The sequence below is a fragment of the Equus caballus genome, chromosome 26 (genome assembly GCF_041296265.1).
Source record: "Equus caballus isolate H_3958 breed thoroughbred chromosome 26, TB-T2T, whole genome shotgun sequence".
NCBI classification, from domain to species: domain Eukaryota; kingdom Metazoa; phylum Chordata; class Mammalia; order Perissodactyla; family Equidae; genus Equus; species Equus caballus.
The window spans coordinates 25,186,046-25,204,847 of record NC_091709.1 but is presented as its reverse complement, the minus strand read 5'-3'; the positions used below and the strand labels follow the sequence as shown (position 1 = coordinate 25,204,847).

Genomic DNA, 18,802 nt, shown 5'->3' with positions numbered 1-18,802 from the left:
ACTTGATTCTATTACAATTTTTAAGTCTGTGATATCAAAAGCATAATGGGTAATGTAAAAAAAGTTTTTAAAGAACTGGGGAAAGATATTTACATAAAAGACAACAAAAGGCTAAACACAAAATTAAAAAACAATGACTATCAAAAAGAAAGAGACAAACATCCCAGTATGAGAAAAAATAACAAAAAACAAAAAAGAGGGTCAACATAAGAGGAAACCAGAGGTTAATGACTATACTAATGTATCTAGAATTGTGATGATATTTTATTCTATTAAGTTAGTAAATATTAGATGTTCTCAAAATCCAATGTGTTGGCTCAGATGTGGAAAAACAAGAAAGACATAATAATAAACTGCTGATGGGTTTGTAAGTTTTCTAAATATTTAAGTGAATTTCTTTAACAAATGGTAAGATTTAAAGTACTCATTCCCTATACCCATCTGAGTGCCATAAGGAAACAAAGATTCAACGTGGCATTGCTTGCAAAAGCAAATTTGGAAAGAATTCGCCTTAAAAATGGAGAAGAATGGAGTAGGAAATACACATACATGATAATCTCATAATCTGTGTGTGCACAATCCTACCTTTATATTTTCCTGGATAATTTATGTATTTCATAATATAAGTGAATAATAGTGAAAGTCTTGTAATGAATTTAAGCAGCCATATACCTAAGTGATAATGTGAAAAAGTTCATTTACAAATGGGAGGTTGAATGACTTCATGAACATCAAGTCCCAAAATTCTCAGGTGCATAAATGGAACACAGTTTTCCTTTCAAAAAAACAACCTAATATTCAAGCTTGAAAAAACAGGAAGTGTATGTTATTAGAGTATAGCAAGTGATATGTGAGAATAACATGGGAACACAAAAAAAGAAATATATGTTAGATTTGCTTAGGAAAAGTGAAGGAGGTAAAGCTCAAGCTGAACTTTAAAAGACGTTGATAATAAGATCATATCACTCTATACAAGTGATTGGAATGAGAAGAACAAAGCTCTAAATGAAACCTGTAGGAAAACTTAACTTTATGGAGTACAGGATCATAAGTAGACACTTCAAAGGAGTAAAAGAAGTGCTCATTTATCACATGCCCAGCCACGCAGTAGGCACTTCACACATATCTGTTTCCTACATAAGCCTCATAAGCACATATTATCTTACATCAAGATAAAAAATTAGGCTTAGAGAATTTAAAATGGTTAAATAAGAAACTTCCCATAGAGACAAACATAAGCGTTTCCAGATTTTAAAATTCCTCTTCTAAAAACGAAGCTCAATAAACCTTATAAAAGTGTGGCTTCACAGAGGCAATAAAGAAAGACTCTCAGAAGAGACTTACAGATACAACAGAGAAGCACCAGGAACTTTATACAATTTGAGGGAGTGATGAATGACATTTGCAGTGTCACTGAAATAGGACGGAGGAAGCCAGTGTGTGTTCAGTCATAAAATGGCTGAGAAGCGAAGCGAGGAACAAGGAATACCGTGTGTGCTATTTTAAGTGACTGCACTTTGAAGGGAAGGAAATGAGAGAATGCTTATTAAAAAAGAACTATATGGCTTTTCCATCTGGGAACATTTTATGGATATTAAAAAAACGATGTTGTGGTCTATTGACATCATACTGGAGGTCTTAGCCAGTGCAATAAGGAAAGAAATTTTTTTTAAATGTGGTATAAAGATTGGAAGGCAATAAATCAAATTGTATTTCTTTTACAAATAATATGATAAAATATAAAAGAAAAAAATATACATAATCATAACGGAATTTAGCAATGGCAATATGCAAAAGTCAAGTTCTATATATGGGAAAATTAATTAGGAAATAAGACAAAAGATAATATTTCCAATGGCATAAGAAAGATAAAATGCATAGTAATAAATATAACAGAAGAGGAGCAACAGCCCTCCCCTAAGAACCACAAAATGTGAATAACATTAATTAAAGAAAACCTAAATAAATGTGCTATTCCAGGTTTAAGCTTTGGAAAAATCACTATTGTAAACTTGTAAATTCTCTCCTAATTAATGTATTAATTCAAAGCGATCCCGATAAAAATCCCAGCAAGTCTTAGTAAACCTGATTAGCTGTTTCTAAAATGTATAGGAAAAAGTCAAGAAAAGTTTGGGTAATCTTGCAGAAGTATAAAAAAACTGAAGACCTTCTATTCTCAGATATAAAGATGAATTATAAATATATAGCAATTATGATGGTGTATTATTAGCTGAGAAATAGACAAGGAGAATATAAGAAAGAGCCCAGAAATCTGACATGAAAAGTTGATGTGGGGAAGAATTTGGTTTTGGTAGTAAGCCAACTAGATATTCATTTGCAAAAATTAGAATCTTGGGGCAGTGGCAGGGGTGGTGCTGTGGTGTGTCCTGGGCTGGAACCCCGTGTGGTTCAGCTCTCCGGTACCGACCTCGGTCTCCCGCATCCTGCTCTGGCCCTCGCCACCTGCAGCCTGAGCACAGCCGCGTCCCACAGGTGGGGACCGGGCAATAAGAGAGCTCCAACAATAGCAGCCCAGAGACTGAAACGCAACTATCTTCTGCTTTAAAAAGACCCGGTGCCTTACGTCTGTGGTCCCTTCCAATATTGCTGAATGGCACTACGTGATCTGAGGCCTTCAGATGACTCCTTGCAAAGGTGGCTATTATCACGGACAAGTAATTTTTCCCAGAGAATTTCCTTTTAAACTTCGTAGTATTTGTACGGTAACTCCCTGTGGAAGGTTTCAGTGCTGTACGAGGCTGCGTCTTCCCGTCATGGATCTCCATCCAGACCACCTGGCCTCGTCCGTCTCCACCCTGCAGACCAGGATCCTTAGCTTCCGGATGGAGAAGGGCCCCACTCTGGGCATTTAGAGACGCCTGACTTCATGAAAAGATAACTGGCAGCACATAGTTTAGCGTTTAACTCAAAAGACAAAGTCTTTTGTGGATAATTTCCTTAAGTCGTGGAGGAAATGAAACAAAAACAGAAAGCACGAGACAACGCAGTAGCAGATCCCAGACCCTCCCCTTATCAGACGGGGCTCCGGACGGGGAGATGCTCCACGGCCAGAACCAGCTTCAGCTCCTCAACCTCTCTGGCTTCAGCAGGCCCACTGGTCCCATGGCCTCCTGGGCTGGCCCTGACCTACTTGTCTGTCATGGTTGGGTGTGCAGCCTTCGCCTACACAGTCAGGTACGTGCAGAGAAACAGAGGCAGTTGAAAACAGGGGAACCTGGGCGCAAGCTTGAGGTGGGTAGCCTGGCACGCCGCACTGGCTCAGCCAGCACCTGCCAGCCTCCGGCGCCGGGGGGCGGGGGAGGGGGGGGACTTTTTAAAAACCTTTAAAAAGAAAACTAAAATCAAAGTGTGAAGTTTGGATTTGGAGGAAATACTAGCTTCTCAGCCCCCCTCTTCTCGCCCTGGGGTCTGTCAGGGTCTGTGTAGCTCGGGTGTCCATGATGAGTGGCCTCATGCTTTGGTTGTATAGCTTATCTCCTGTATTGTCTTTTGAACCTGTTTTAGTAAACCTGTTTTTCATTTTATTAGATTTAGTCATTTAGAAATATAAAACTTGATACCTATACCCCAATTTTTGTTTTCAGTATTACAAGATCACAGTTTAACATTTCTGAGTATTAAATGAAAATAACATTGGCTAAAGTACCTGGCCAACAGAAGGCATCTAATAAATGTTTGTTGATTCTCAAACTGAATGCCTTTGCTAAATAAAAATAGCAAATGCATCCATATGTAACTATTTCATAACAAACAATTGTAAACTATATCACAGATCCTTTTAATGGTGTTTCATCCTTAAGAGAACCATTCCTCAACCATTAGCAAGAGATTGCTTTCAAAATACTTTAAGGCACTAAAATAGATTGATACATATCGTATTTTCAACACAACGAAACGCAATGAGAAGTATTCTGAATAAGAAGTATATAAGGTAGATAAAATCACTTTTATAACCTGGAAAATACATACCTAATTACATCACTGCACTCACATTATCTAGAAGAAAATATATAGATGCTTATGATCACCATGGTATTGAGGTAAGCAAATATTTTTTAAAGAGGACATGAAGCAAAACAATGATAATTTGACCTACATTAATCTAAACAGCTTTTATTCATCAAAAGATGCCATTAAGAGAAGGAATAAAGTCTCAGACTAATTTACAGTTCGTATTACTGACAAAGAACTCATATCCAGAGTATACACAGTACTCTTACAAATCAATTAGAAAGAGACAGTGTATTAGTTTGCTAAGGATGATGAAACAAAGCACCACAAATTGAGTGACTTACACAACAGAAATTTATTGTCTCTCAGTCCTGGAGGCTAGAAATCCTAGATCAAGGTGTCAGCAGGGTTGGTTTCTTCTGAGGGCTGTGAGCGAGAATCTGTTCCATGCCTCTCTCCTAGCTTCTGGTGGTTTCTGGCAATCTTTGGTGTTCTTTGGCTTTTGCTACATCACATTCATCTCTGTCTTCATCTTCACAAAGCATTGTCCAGGTGTGAGTGTCTGTGTCCAAATTTCCCCCTTTCTGTAAGGACACCAGGCATATTGGATTAAGGTCCATCCTAAACCAGTATGCCAGCATCTTACCTAATTATCTCTGCAAGAACTCTCTTTCCAAACAAGGACACATTCTGAGGTACTGAGGTTAGCACTTCAACATATGAATTTTTGTGGGACACAATTCAACCCATAACAGACAGACAAATCATGTAAACATTAGAAAAGATTCTTACAAAATGATTCAGCTAATAAACATATGAAAAGGTACTCAACCTCATTAGTCAACAGGAACCCGCAAGATAAAATTATATTTTGGTATACAACCACTAGGATGGATAAAATGAAAAAGACTGACAATAGAAGGTGTTGTCTAGAATGTGGAGTAACTGGAACTCTTATACATTGGTGAGGGTAGTGTAAGTCAGTACAACTGCATTGGAAAACTCTGGCATCCTCTACTAGAATGAAGTATTCAGTGGTTCCATTCTCAAGAACGTGTTGTAGCAGTGCTGCTTGAAACAGACAAAAGCTGAAAACAACCCATTAACAGTGCTTGTGTGTATATTTTTACACATGTGTATATTTATATTTGTATATATGCATATATGTAAATATATGCATTTGCACGTACTTATATATGTGTGTATATATATGTATTTACATACGTATATAAGTTTTGTAGATTGATTTAATGCAATATATCATAATGAGAGGAAACAAACTTTTGTTTTAATGCGTCTTGAAAACAAGTTTGAGTAAAAGATGCCAGACACAAAAGAAGACGTGCAGTAAAATTCCATTTGTACAACATACAAAAACAGACCAAACCACTTACATTGTTAAACATCAGGGAGATTATCATCTTGGTGGAGAATTGTTAGTGACTGGGAGGGAACCTGAGGGTGACTTCTGGGGAGCTGGTAATGCGCTATTTCAGGATCTACCTGCTGGTTATATAGAGAATTCACTTTATGAAAACCCACCCACTTGTACACTTCTGATTTTGTACAGTTTCTGTAAGAATGTTGTACTTCAGTAAAAACTACTTAAGATATTGAAAGTTATTATCTACTGTAACGCTCAATATCACAAAAGACTCACAGGATAAGTGAAATATTTTTACGTATTCACTTGCAGAATAAATCTGTGGTTCAAATGAATAGACTTGTGTTTTTAATAAGAAGATGAACAAACATGTGAAACACGAAGGGATGTTTCTTTTAAAATTATTTTTGTGCTTTAGTTGCAAGAAACATTGGAATAAAAAAATTATACAATTTTACACGAGTTCTTCACAGTTTTTCCCTTCTTATTCTTATTGTATCTATTTTTAATGAATTCACCTTTTATCAACATAGAAACTATGCTTATAAATCTTGGGAAATGAACAAATATTCACTTACTAAAAGTACGTTATTGAACTTGGCCCATGTATTTGATATATTTATACACCCATTGACAACTTCCCTGTGACTCTTAGTTTATGATAATATTTAGATTTATATTTAGAATAATATTTAGGTTGCAAATCCAACTTCTGGACTCACTGATGAGGCTTTTTTTAGTTGTTGTTAGTTTGCTTACTTATTTTTATCTTTTAACCATTTTTTTATCTTTAAGTTGGTTTACTTGAAAGTTCTTCAAACCATTTAGGAGGTACAAAAAAATACACACAAATATACATCACTGGAGTTAGCAACTGACATCCAGAAATATCAATTCTTCTTCATTTTCGTAACCATCAGTATTATCTGTATAAATAATATTATGACCTATAACAACTTTTTAAATTCAATTGTATTATTATAAATACACTTCCTGAACAATGGAATCTCACTTTTAAGAAAATTATGCTTTTTGTATTTGTTTGTACAAAAGTCCTAATTTCCAATATACTTAGTACATCCTACATGCATTGCACACAAATATTTTTACCATTATTAAAATTTTGAATTTCCTCCTATTTGGGGCAACAGAAAGTATACTTGGATCTCATTGTACATTAGAACATTTACACTTAGCATCAGTTTTGGTCAAAAGTATCATATACCTATGAATAATTAAAAATAAATCTATAGACAGGAATCATACATACCTGGAAAAATGTGCACTTCTTCCTCCCTAGCCCATGACTAGCATTGATTTTTTCATATTTTAATGATGAGCCTGATTGCGATCTTAGAAGCTTTCTTTACACAATATTCTAGAAATAAATATGGAAAATTTAGAGTTGGCATTTAGATGAAAACATTATTAATTCAAACTTGAGAAAACTGATGAACAAATATTTTATGTTTTATTTTAATTTCAGTAAAATATGATAATAGCACATATACATTTTTATCCTTGTGGTTAAAAACTTCTCTTAATCTTACACTTTTTACCTAAAGTGCTATAAAAGTGCACATTATAAAATATTTTATAGTGAAGAGAGAAAATTAGATACCCAAGGCCCCCATTCTATTGTTGTATTCTAGAGTTTAGGATAAAAATTGAATTATAACTATAAATATATGTGGAATATATATACACGCATATATTTGTGTTGTATGTATATCTGTATATATAAATATATATTATATATAAATATGTGTGTATATGTGAGTATATATGTGTGTATGTGTATACATATATACACACACGTACATATCTCCTTTCTCAAGGGAGAAAGTGCACCCTCCCAAAATAGGATGCACAAACACAATCAACTTAAAACATAACTGGTGTTTTTAACTCTTCCTCTCCCCAGAGCCGCACATCGGTAGTTTATCCTAAGACTTAATTTGACAGCTATAGTTTTCTTTTTTCAACCATCTATTCTATATTTTTTTATCCTTGCTGGAAACCTGACAAAATGGGCTATTTCTTGGGGCAACAGTGACCTAAAACTACTTTTTTTTTTCCTGAATTGTCTGTGTCTAACTTGGTACTATCTCAGTAGAAGTAATTTTCCACCTGCCAAGTCTTTTGAGCAAAGGAGTATTAAGAACACTACTGATCCATTGGGGTCCCCTTTGCTCCCATTTTGTAGCAGCATCCCAGTTCATGCTTGGTAATTAGAATTATTCACCTTGGCCAGCAAGTACAATGACCCCTTTTCCTGCATGTTGGTTCAATGGTATGAGATTTCAAAAATGTTCGTAGGTGAATGAGGAGTCAGCCTCAGCTTCTAAACCATTGGAAATATGAATCTTTTCCTAGATGGAAATATTTGTCCGTTGAGCACTGAAACTTCCAAATACTCCAAATGATTTGACTCAGGATTTGGAAAAAAAGAATACCTTAAGCAGATAATTACTTGTAATAGTGAGAGGGCCCACATGCTTGTCTTCTGCCTAGTTCTTAGACCGGCTAAAGAGTAGATGTCCGGCTAAAGAGTAGATGTCGTTACATCCAACCTAGTAGGCCTGGATCCTATAACTAAGTCTTTAGTGTTTTATCCCATCATTCTGTTAAGCCTGCTCTTTCTAGTCATGTGTTCAAACTAATGAATCCTGTGCATGTGATCTCACTGTTATACTCCTCTTACCATAAAGTCAGCAGAGATATTCTAAGGGATTACATCTTGGTGGATAAGGCATTCTGTAAGACCATGAATGGTGAAGCTCTGCAGACAGGAAGGGAAATTTAATATTCAGAATATATCTAAACCCATGAGAACAAACCTTTGCCTCCTCCATGATTAAATAGCCCAATATAGTCAGGTTGCTTGCAGGTGGCTGGCTATTACCTCTGAGGAAAAATGCTCTATTGGAGCTGAGTGTTGGTAGGTTAAGCACTTCTTAGTGACAGTAAACAGATCATTCTTGGTGAGGGAAAATCCATGCCTTAGTGCTCATAAATAGCCTCTATCTCTGCCACCATTATCAATTTGTACATGGTACTACAGAGTAAAAATTAGCGTGGCTGGGGAAAATGGCACACAGATGTCCAGATGTCCACAGATTACTCATAACAGACTACTATAAAATTTCTATTCTCCCTGCATCTTTGGATTTCTTACTCTTCAATACTCCAGGGATATTCTGGAATTTTTTCTCTCATTGACTAAAGGTCATATTCGAGTTCAGAATGTAATTAACTATCTAGTTGACATAATTCCATGGTGCTTAAACCAATCCCTAATTCTGAGTTAGAGCATCCATATCAACACATTTGGCCTAATTTCATATTTTGCTCTTTTTTCATTCAAATATCTTTCAATCCACTCCCATATATCTTGCCTTAACTCCTGCCGATATGAACTCGCAGGGCTATGCTACGTTTTTAGTGTGTAGTCTACTTTGTTCAGATCACTTCTTGCACTTTTCTATCTCGGCTATGCTGAATTCCAATTCTTGAAGGCTGGAGGTGGAATGAGAACTTATGGTTGTGAATTTTGAGTAAAATGAGCATCTCATCGTGAAGAAACTCTCCCTGGTGAAGTCATTGGAAGGATTTTATGAAGGGAAAGGCCAATTCCCTCAGACAGAAAGGGTGAGCTATTTCCAAGACAAGGAACATTGAGTTACTTTGGAGATCAAAATTATCTGTGTCTCATCTGTGTCTGCCCAAATGTTTCCATCCAATATCTCACACCTGTGTACTTATCCTTACATGTGTATTTAATGGCCTTTCAACTCTGCAACCCTGAAAATAAGTCTCTTGGTTTTCTTCAGAGCTACAATTACCAAGTTTTCTGATTTTTCACGTGTTTTAAGTTCAGTAGTCAAGATCCTTACATTTATTCCCTTTCACTCCGTCTAGGAAAGTTAAAATAAGCTAAATCATGTAGGTTGTTTATAATTGCCACAACTACTTGCTCTTTCAGCTCCCTCCACCTGTATTCCATTCCATGCCAACAGCAGTGATGATCTTAGTATTAATGATGCCACTATCAGTGTTCCATTGGCTCTTGGCATAGAGGTTATCCACATGTGATAGCCACGTATCTGATAAGAAATAGGTAGTACACTCAAGAAGAGTAATTTAAAATGCCTTAATAAAGGGATGATTTACAAGACAGGGATGGTGAATTACCCTGGGGCTATTGATGAAGGAGAGCCTTTATCAAATATATCTAGTATCTGCTATCCAGCATCCACTATGATTTTTTAATCTAAGGTTCATTGTTTTCTAACTGCTGCATCCATTTCTATGAAATAGAAACAGAGACTAACATTATATTTTGTCAAATATATATAGTAAACTATAAACAGAGATTGCATTACTACAAATATTTCACAGCTAATGTTAGGTTCTTTCTAGTTGCCCATATCCAAAATATGTGACTTCAGCAAGATAGAGTTATTTTACCATCATAGTAGTGAAGAGCTAGGGAGCCTAATGATGATAAAGCAGTTTGTCCATGAAGTCTCTAGATTGAAGTTCCTTTATGCTCAATAATTCGTCTCATCAAAGATGTTGTGCATAGCTCCAGGCAATAGGAAGAAAGAATGACAAAGTCTTCCATTTGAGCTGTCTTTCATGGAGAGTTCTTAGAAATTTTCTTTAGACACTTTCCATCACTTCTCATTTGCTAGAACTTAGTCACAGGCCAGACCTCACGCAAGACAGACCAATGCTGTACTTTTTCATCTTTGGTTGTTATGTTTACAGCTAAAATATTCTTTTCCATACAAGAGGGGAACACGTTTATTGGGGTTCACCTAGTTGTCTCTGTTCCACAACACTGACAAATTCTAGCCTAGGATAACATAAACATGAGTAAGGAAGGATCTAGATAAATATTTTTATTTTTACATTTGACTCAGGCAAGCCGTTGAAATATCACTCAGGAACCATAAGGACAGGGAAAACGTTTTCCATGCAAACAATCTATGACAAATACATTTATACTTGAAGGAGAATCTTGCAGTCATGACACCATAAAAATCGTTGTGAAACATAAAATGTTTCAAGTGCAATGAATATACTTCTTTTCTTGAGACTATCAGTAAACTTTTCGTAAGGTACTTTTCTAATTCACTAAAATTCCACATTTTGTACATGTAAACACCTGTCTATGAAAATTAATATTTAACATAGCCCTAGCTTATATATACAAAATTTGATTACTTTAAAACATTTTTTCTAAATGATTTAAAATAACAGCATTTTGGCCATTCAAGGGGGTAATTTATATATTGTGCACTATAAGAAGAATTAAAATAAAATCGGTAATATCATCATGATTTAAGACAGCAAATAGTATACAATGTACAAAGCCCTTACAATATTATTCAAAATATTAAAAATATCTTCAAAATGATTTACAGCATGGTTACAAATGTCCTTAATTATTCTAACATTTGATAATGAAATTCAGCATTCTTGTGTTATTCTGCTTTTATTTCTTCTTTTATTCGCTAATGTTTTCCAGTTGAATTTTATTCCCAGATTAATAAAAAAGAAGAAATGTCGCATGATAAAACTTGAGTTCTGGGGCCGGCCCCCTGGAGCAGCAGTTAAGTTCACCTATTCTGCTTCTCAGAGGCCCAGGGTTCGCGGGTTCGCATCCCGGGTGCGGACATGGCACTGCTTGGCAAGCCATGTTGTGGTAGGCATTCCACTTATAAAGTAGAAGAAGATGGGCAGGGATGTTAGCTCAGGGCCAGTCTTCCTCAGCAAAAAGAGGAGGATTGGCAGTAGTTAGCTCAGGGCTAATCTTCCTCAAAAAAAAAAAAGAAAAACAAAACAAATTAACTTGATCTTTGAGAAATAGCTCTATAAAAAGAAAAGAACTCAAGTTTTTGTTTTCTTAAGGGAAATAAATACCTAAATAAATACTGCAAAGAGCAGTATTTAAAGTATTAAGAAGACACACTTATCCACATGTCATAAAATCATAACTATAGAGAAAACAGTAAAAATGAACTGAAAATGAAAACTGTCCATCATTTCTCAGTGAAAACTATGCAATTTGTTTGATTGTAAATACTATTTTGCATAGGACAATAAAGAAAACTTCATATCTCATTTACCAAGTTAGGAATAAAATGTGATTTTTTTCAGGTAAGTTATCACCATAAAATTTGAAAAAGTGAGCAAGTAAAGTAGAAATAAAAATAATCAGGAAATAAAGGATGTTTATTCAAGGATTAAACTAGAACTCATTTACAACGTAAAAATAACACAGTTATATTAGACAGAAAAAAGTGCCATATAATTTTGACTGAAGTATGCAACACACATCATTGAAATATGTAAAGCTCTAATAATATACCTTTGAAATTCTTTGGAAAAGATGGTTCTATCAAGCTATAAAGAATTGGAATTACAACTTACTTTATAATGTATGTCTACTTGTAGAAAAGTTTACAAAATAGAAACTTTTAGGAAGAAGTTACTCTAAAAAGTTGAATAGATGATTTTAAACAAGAGTTAAACTTTTTCTTAGTGTGATTCTAAAAACTATTTAATTAAGTAGAAATATGCTTTATGCTTCAAATAAAATAAACTCACTCCCGTGTGATTTTTTTTTACATTTTGAGTTGAAGATACTGCACGATGGTCCCTGAGGTTTCATATTTGGAGATGGTCCTCCTCTCCTGATATTGCCCTTTATGAAAATTTTTTCAAGAGTAATGTTCTGAGTAATTAAACCATACAGACTTACTAACAATTGCCTCATTAGTATAAATGGTAATGATATCTAATTGATAAAAATTGGCAGGTCCACATGAGGATAATATTCTTCATAATTTGTGGTTAGCAGGTTGCCTGGTATATGTCATTCACTGATTCCTTCATTCATGCAGTCATTTGCTCTCACTTCTCAATTCTTCATTCATTCATAATGCATTAATTTGTTTCAGAAACGTTAGTGCCTTTTCCATATTTAGTCCTATATGCATAGGTATTACATATTTTGCTTATGTGCAGCAATTCAGCAAAAAAACCTGAGTATTGGAGGGGATGGTAATCAATTCCACCTACATCCACAAAAAAGAATTGGACTCAATATTAATTTTGGAAGCTGTCAGTGTGAGATATGATAACCATTGCAGAAATTGCAGGAAAATAACATACAAATGAATATGAATGGGTAATAATGTTGAGTGAATAGACTATAAAAATGGACACATTTTTCACCAGCATTTTTACTTTTATGGAAATACTAAGTGTCTTGTGTTTGAATATATTTGCTGTGGAGGGAATATAGAGCAAATAATTCACCTAGAAATTGCAAATACAAATAACAAAATAAACAGTAAAATGTTTATATAAAATGTTTTTGTATATTGAAATATTACTCTAAAATAAAGACAACTTTTTAAAGCTTAATTCTATTTTCAAAAAGAGTTTTAGATTGACTTATAAGTAATGAATTCAAGAAAAGTAAGAAAAGGTACATAATTGCAGATTGCTAAATTTAACTGAAAATTTAAATTTCTTAATATTGAACTTAAATGTGATAATCTCTTAATATTCATTATATTAACCATGTAGGGTTTTTTTTTTTTCACTTTTGGTGAGGAAGATTGGCCCTGAGCTAACATCTGTGCCAGTCATCCTCTATTTTGTATGTGGGATGCCTCCACAGCACGGTTTGATGAGCAGTGCGTAGGTTCCTACCCAGGATCTGAACCTGTGAACCCCTAGCAGCTGAAGCAGAGCCCACAAACTTAACCACTATGCAACCAGGCTGGCCCCCAACCATGCAGAATTTTAAGACATTATGTCTCTCTTTCCAAATTTCTCTTTTACTCTGCTTTTATTAAGTTCTATTCTAGGAGCCACTTTTGGTAATTTTTTGATGATTTATTCTCTTTCTCTGCAAAAACTGAGCCATCGTTTAGCAGTAGATATCTAAGTGATAAAATGTTATCTTCATTCAACTGTCGTTGCTTCCTTCATCTTGAGGTTGAAATTACTTTCCTGGTAGACATTCTTATTCTTAATTAAACCCTGAATCTACAGAAGTCCTCTGCCTTATTTCTCTCTCCCTTCTAGTACAAAGCATCATGTTCTACTATATTGCCCGTTCAATATTTATCAACATCATATATATCAGTAAGAAATACAAACTTCGAAGTATCCTTCAGTCTTAAGATAGTACATTGGCACGACATATTTTAAATATATTATTAATTTTAAAACAAACATATTTAATTGAATGAGACAAAGTAGTTCATATTTTCTGCCCTTTAATGCCTCAACAATTTATTTTCTCCTTGAAGAATTAATGTGATGAACCCCAAGGCTTTTCATTTTATTATGTTCAACAGGATGTTTTAGCTCCACTTCACATTCTAGCCAAGACTTTGTAAAGGGCCTTGTAGGGAGAATGTTTTGGGAGAAGTGTCGTTTCTTGCTGTAATGAGTTGAATTGTGTCCTTCAAAACTTCAGATGAAGTCTAACCCCCAGTACTTCAGAACGTGATGTGATTTGAGAATAATGTTATTGCAAACATGGTTAGTTAAGTTGAGATGAGATCATACAGGAGTAAAATGGGACTATAATCCAGTACACTTGGTGATTTTATAAAAATGGGAAATTAGGCATCACGCAATGCCATGTGAAGATGAAGGCAGAGCTCAACAGGATGTAACGGAAGACAAGGGACACCAAAGATTGTCAGTAAGCCTCCGGAAGCTAGGAGAGGGGCATGGAGCCCATCCTCCCTCGCAGCCCTCAGGAGGAACCAATCTTGCCAAAGGCTTGATCTGGAACTTCCAAAATAGTAAGAAAATAAATTTCTGTTGTTTAAGTCACCCATTCTGTGATACATTTTTACAGCAGCCTTAGCAAAGTAATACAATTGCTATACCTTAAAATACTTGAAAATACTTTCTATTTAGTCATTCATAGCAATGTCATTTCAAAAGATTACAATTTAATCAAATAACGTCATTGTTATTTTGACCATATGTGTTGCTTTATTAAATACTTGCCACAAATGCTTACTTTCAATATTTTAGATCATTCTACATAAATATAACATGTGGCAGAAGGATTAAACTAAGATATTTTATTCTTTTTTCTGTTTCTGCCAAACTACATGCCAGGCCTTTATTTGATTAAAGTCTTTTTTTTCCATAAAGTAAGTAGTTATTGTCTTAAAATATATTTAAATCTATTAGTTCATATAAATCTTCTCAATAGAGAAATGGTCAATATATATCAATGATTGGATTACAATACTTCTCATGAAATGATTTTTTTCCCCAAATGGCAGCGTTTGTGAGGGTCAAAGACTTCCCCAAAGTATATTCTTTCAACATCTAGATTCTTCAAGAATCCTCGCAGGATGACCGCACAGAATACAGACCATAAACGTTTGGTTGCTACTAATGAAGGTTTTCATTTATTTTTTCCTGCTTTGAGTAATTTCTGTCATTCATTGATAGAAGAATCTGTCTGATTATTGATCTTTGTCAGGATTCATCTTAAAATGCCATTTTTTATTCTCTTTAGCTGCGAGTCCCTTGAAATCCATTTGAAGAATTTATCTCCATGAGTTTAAATATTTTCTAACACTGGATGCAATAGCTGACTTTTAGAAAATTGTTTCTCTTTACATAAAGAAATATTCTCTTTTCTTTTACCCAAGTTCCACATCTTGCATCATTTAATAATATTCTTACTAGCACTCACACAACAATAGTTCCGGCATTCTATCTTGGCTACAGATCTATTCTTATGTTACCTTGTCCTGGCTGAAAACACAAATTATATATTGGAAGTGAAAAACCAATTGATAACAATTTATGTGACTACTGAATGCGTAATACTATATTCTTTTGTAAAATAGTATAGATTAATATATTTATTTATTTTTATATAATTCCAGTACCACTTAATTATTTAGTACAGAATTTTGGCTTCCAAATTCAAAACAGCATGCTAAGCCCATAAATTGACTTCCTTTGTCATCAATTTCCTAGTGAGATGACCAAACCAGTGTAATAAATCAAATGTTATCATCTGTGACACTGCTGGAAATCAGGATTTTACCCACATACTGAAATTTCCACAAACTTGACAGATACTGGGTGTTGATGAGAGAGAAGAAGGGATGAGGACTCCTAGACTCCACTGGGAAGATTAGGGACTCCCAAACTTGAGCAGAAATCCTCCTGGGAATTAAATTTAAAAAAATGTTATCCTGTCAGAGCTCCACACACGGGATTAAACTGAACGCAGAAAGACCTATGTAAAAGATGAAAAAGCAAAAAAGAAACAAAGGATCCTATGACTGAGGATCCAGATTCTGAGGGGAGGAAGAATGGTATGGAGCAATTTACTCTTGACAAGTGTCAGGATGGAAGGATGAATGTGGTGAGGAGGAGCTGGGCTTCTCGGAAAGGAAGCAGTTGGAAACAAGGACTCTGTGCACTGATTTCTGACATGCTAAGGACATATGAATGAAAAGATTATGCCTGAGTAAATAATAGGAAGAATACAGAAAAATAATTTATATAACCTAAATTAGCCCAAAAAGTTGAACAAAAAGTGTGTACTCTGTAAGGACTAACAAATATGATCACGGTCAGCAATTCCAAAGAAGGGAACCAAACTTGTATTCAGAACAAACAACCTGCTTTTCAGAGGGGGGAGAGGTGCTAGTAGCTGTAACAAATGCATCCAAAATATATAATAGCTTAGCACACACACACAAAAATGTATTTCTTTATCATTTAAGAGTATAGAGTTTCTGGACAGGTTGTCAGGACAACCATCCTCCATTCTTCCAGGTCCATTCAGGGATGCAGACTGCTAGAGATCTTTGTATCTTCCACACGTGGATTCCAAGGTTGGCTTGGGAGTTGTACCCATTCTGGCCAAAATGAAAAGAACAGAGGGGATTTAGCAAGGGTGATTTTAATGGGCCAGGATTTTCACAGGTACACACCATTTGCACTCATTTTATCGACTTAGTCACATTGCCATACTTAACAACAGCAGAGGCTGGGGAATGTAGTCATTCTGTCCACTCAGAAAGAGAGGATGATTTCGATGTTCAGCTAGCAGATGGTGCCACATAACAACTGTGAAATAATTCTTGCAGCAAACCTCAAAAATCTTTTCAAAACCTCCACAACTTTTGAGAAAATATTACACAAACCAAAAACAAAACAATAACAAAAAACAAGTAATCATGGAAAATAAACAATGTTAATTATTAAGATGAAAGCATGATTTCCAGTTTTAAACAAACACCATCACAACCGAATAAAAGCTGTGGATATTATATACAATTATTTAGAAAAGGTCTTGTGTATTTAAAAAAAATATAAAAATTATTCATGTGGAATAAGAAGAAAAAATTGCACTTACTTTAATATAAATTTATTATACCAGTTACCTAGCTATTGTGAGTGTTGCAAAGGAACTCTGAGCTTAAGTTTCATCGTCTATAAAAGTAAGGTTAATAATAATCAATCTTTAGGACTATTGTGATATTTAAATGAAGCAGTAGACCTAAAACTATCTGGCAAACATCTTTCCATCAATAAATATTTACTGAAGTTAGCATGTTTCTGAATGAAAATACATCAATTTTTATATAAACTCATACAATTTCAACCTACAAAAGAGAAATTAAAACTGATTAGCATTAAATTCTCCTAAGGCAATTTATGTTACCAAATGTCTAATTCTGTTGTTTTGCTAGTTTTATATGTAAAATTATTTGAAAATTGTCAGTAGGCAATGTTTGAAATCATTTTAGGAGTTACATTTATGGAAATGTGTTTTTGAGATCTGGCTTCTTAGTTTTTAGTAATAAGTGATAAATACTTTTATGATTTTGTTTTGAAATTGGTTTAAAATTTGATTATTCCAATGACTATGCTTGCCTTTATCATTTAGTCATTAATTTTTTCCCACTTACTATTAAAGCATAGTTTATTTATATGAAAATTCAAGGATGTTTTCGTTCTTTACTTTTTATAGCTGCAGCTGTATCATAACTCCTGAAAATATTTTATTAATTCATTAAATTGGAAAGTAGATTCCTACTCTGAAAAATTTGTAGTAACTACGATTTTGTATATTAGAAGAATGTGATGGGCCGGCCCGGTGGCGCAGCAGCTAAGTTCGCATGTTCTGCTTCTTGGCGACCCAGGATTCGCTGGTTCGGATCCCGGGTGTGGACATGGCACCGCTTGTCGAAAAGCCATTCGGTGGTTGGCGTCTCACATATAAAGTGGAGAAAGATGGGCATGGATGTTAGCTCAGGGCCGGTCTTCCTCAGCAAAAAGAGGATTGGCAGCAGATGTTAGTTCAGGGCTAATCTTCCTCAACAAAAAAGAAGGAGAAGAATGTGATGAAGTGTTTACCTTAACATTTTATATTTACAAGTTATAGTGTAACTGGTAACTGGATGCAGTGTAAGTACGTAATGTAACTAGATGACAAGGTAGGGAGAATAATTATTTAGGCCTTTGAATTGAGTTTCTGGTAATGTTTTATGCAGCAATAGAAAATCAAAAAAGATTTTGGTGACTGAAAGTGGAGTGCTACTAAAAGAAATACCTGAAATGCAAGAGTGGCTTTGAAATTGAACAGTGTGTGAAGGCTAGAAGAATTTTGAGGAGCATGGTAAAAATATCTGGATTTCCTTGAACAAATTGTTAGTAAAAATATGGATGTTGAAGATAGTGCTGCTGAGGGCTCAAAAACAAGTGAGGAACATTATCGAGCAATTTCAAACCGCCCGAGAGAAAGTCTAAATTGTTATGAACAGATTGTTACCAGAAATCTGTACTTTAAGAACATTGCCTGAGAGGTCTCGAAAGTAATGAGGAACATGTTATTCTATGCTTGTGGAAGGAGAATCTTTTTTATATAGTCAAAAAAACTTAGTGAAATTGTGTCCTACAGTTATTTAGAAAGCAGAACCTATAAGTGACAAACATGAATATAATAGCTAAGGAAATTTGTAAGCAAAGTGTTGAAAATGATGCATGGTTTCTTTTTGCTGCTTACAGCAAAATATGAGAGGAGAAAGATAAATTAAGGCAAGAGCTGGTAAACAAAAAGGAACCTGGCTCATAATGTTGGAAATTTTAGCCTCCCTGGATGGCAATACTACTAAAAGTCTGAAATGCTAGGTGAAAGTGTGGCACAAAGTAAAAGGAGTGACACAATAGATTAAGGATGTGCCCTTAATCTCAACCAAATCAGAAGGACTCTACAAAGTTTAAAAGTGTTGTCACACAGCTATCTTGGTAGGACCCAAAAATAAAGAAAATATGATCTCAGATATAACTATGTAAATGTCTTTTATCTAATGGAGAAAAGCTCAGTCCAATTCACGCACAATCCAAAAGTTTCTTGATAAA

At 34.7% G+C, this 18,802-nt stretch overlaps 1 non-coding gene across 1 annotated transcript; it reads left to right on the top strand.

Annotated features, from left to right (window-relative positions):
• The first annotated feature begins 2,512 nt into the window (after positions 1-2,512).
• LOC100067387 (ubiquitin-conjugating enzyme E2 J2) lies at positions 2,513-3,223 on the top strand. Its single transcript, XR_002804144.2, has one exon. It is a non-coding gene; the product is annotated as a ubiquitin-conjugating enzyme E2 J2 (transcript).
• Positions 3,224-18,802: the final 15,579 nt, after the last annotated feature.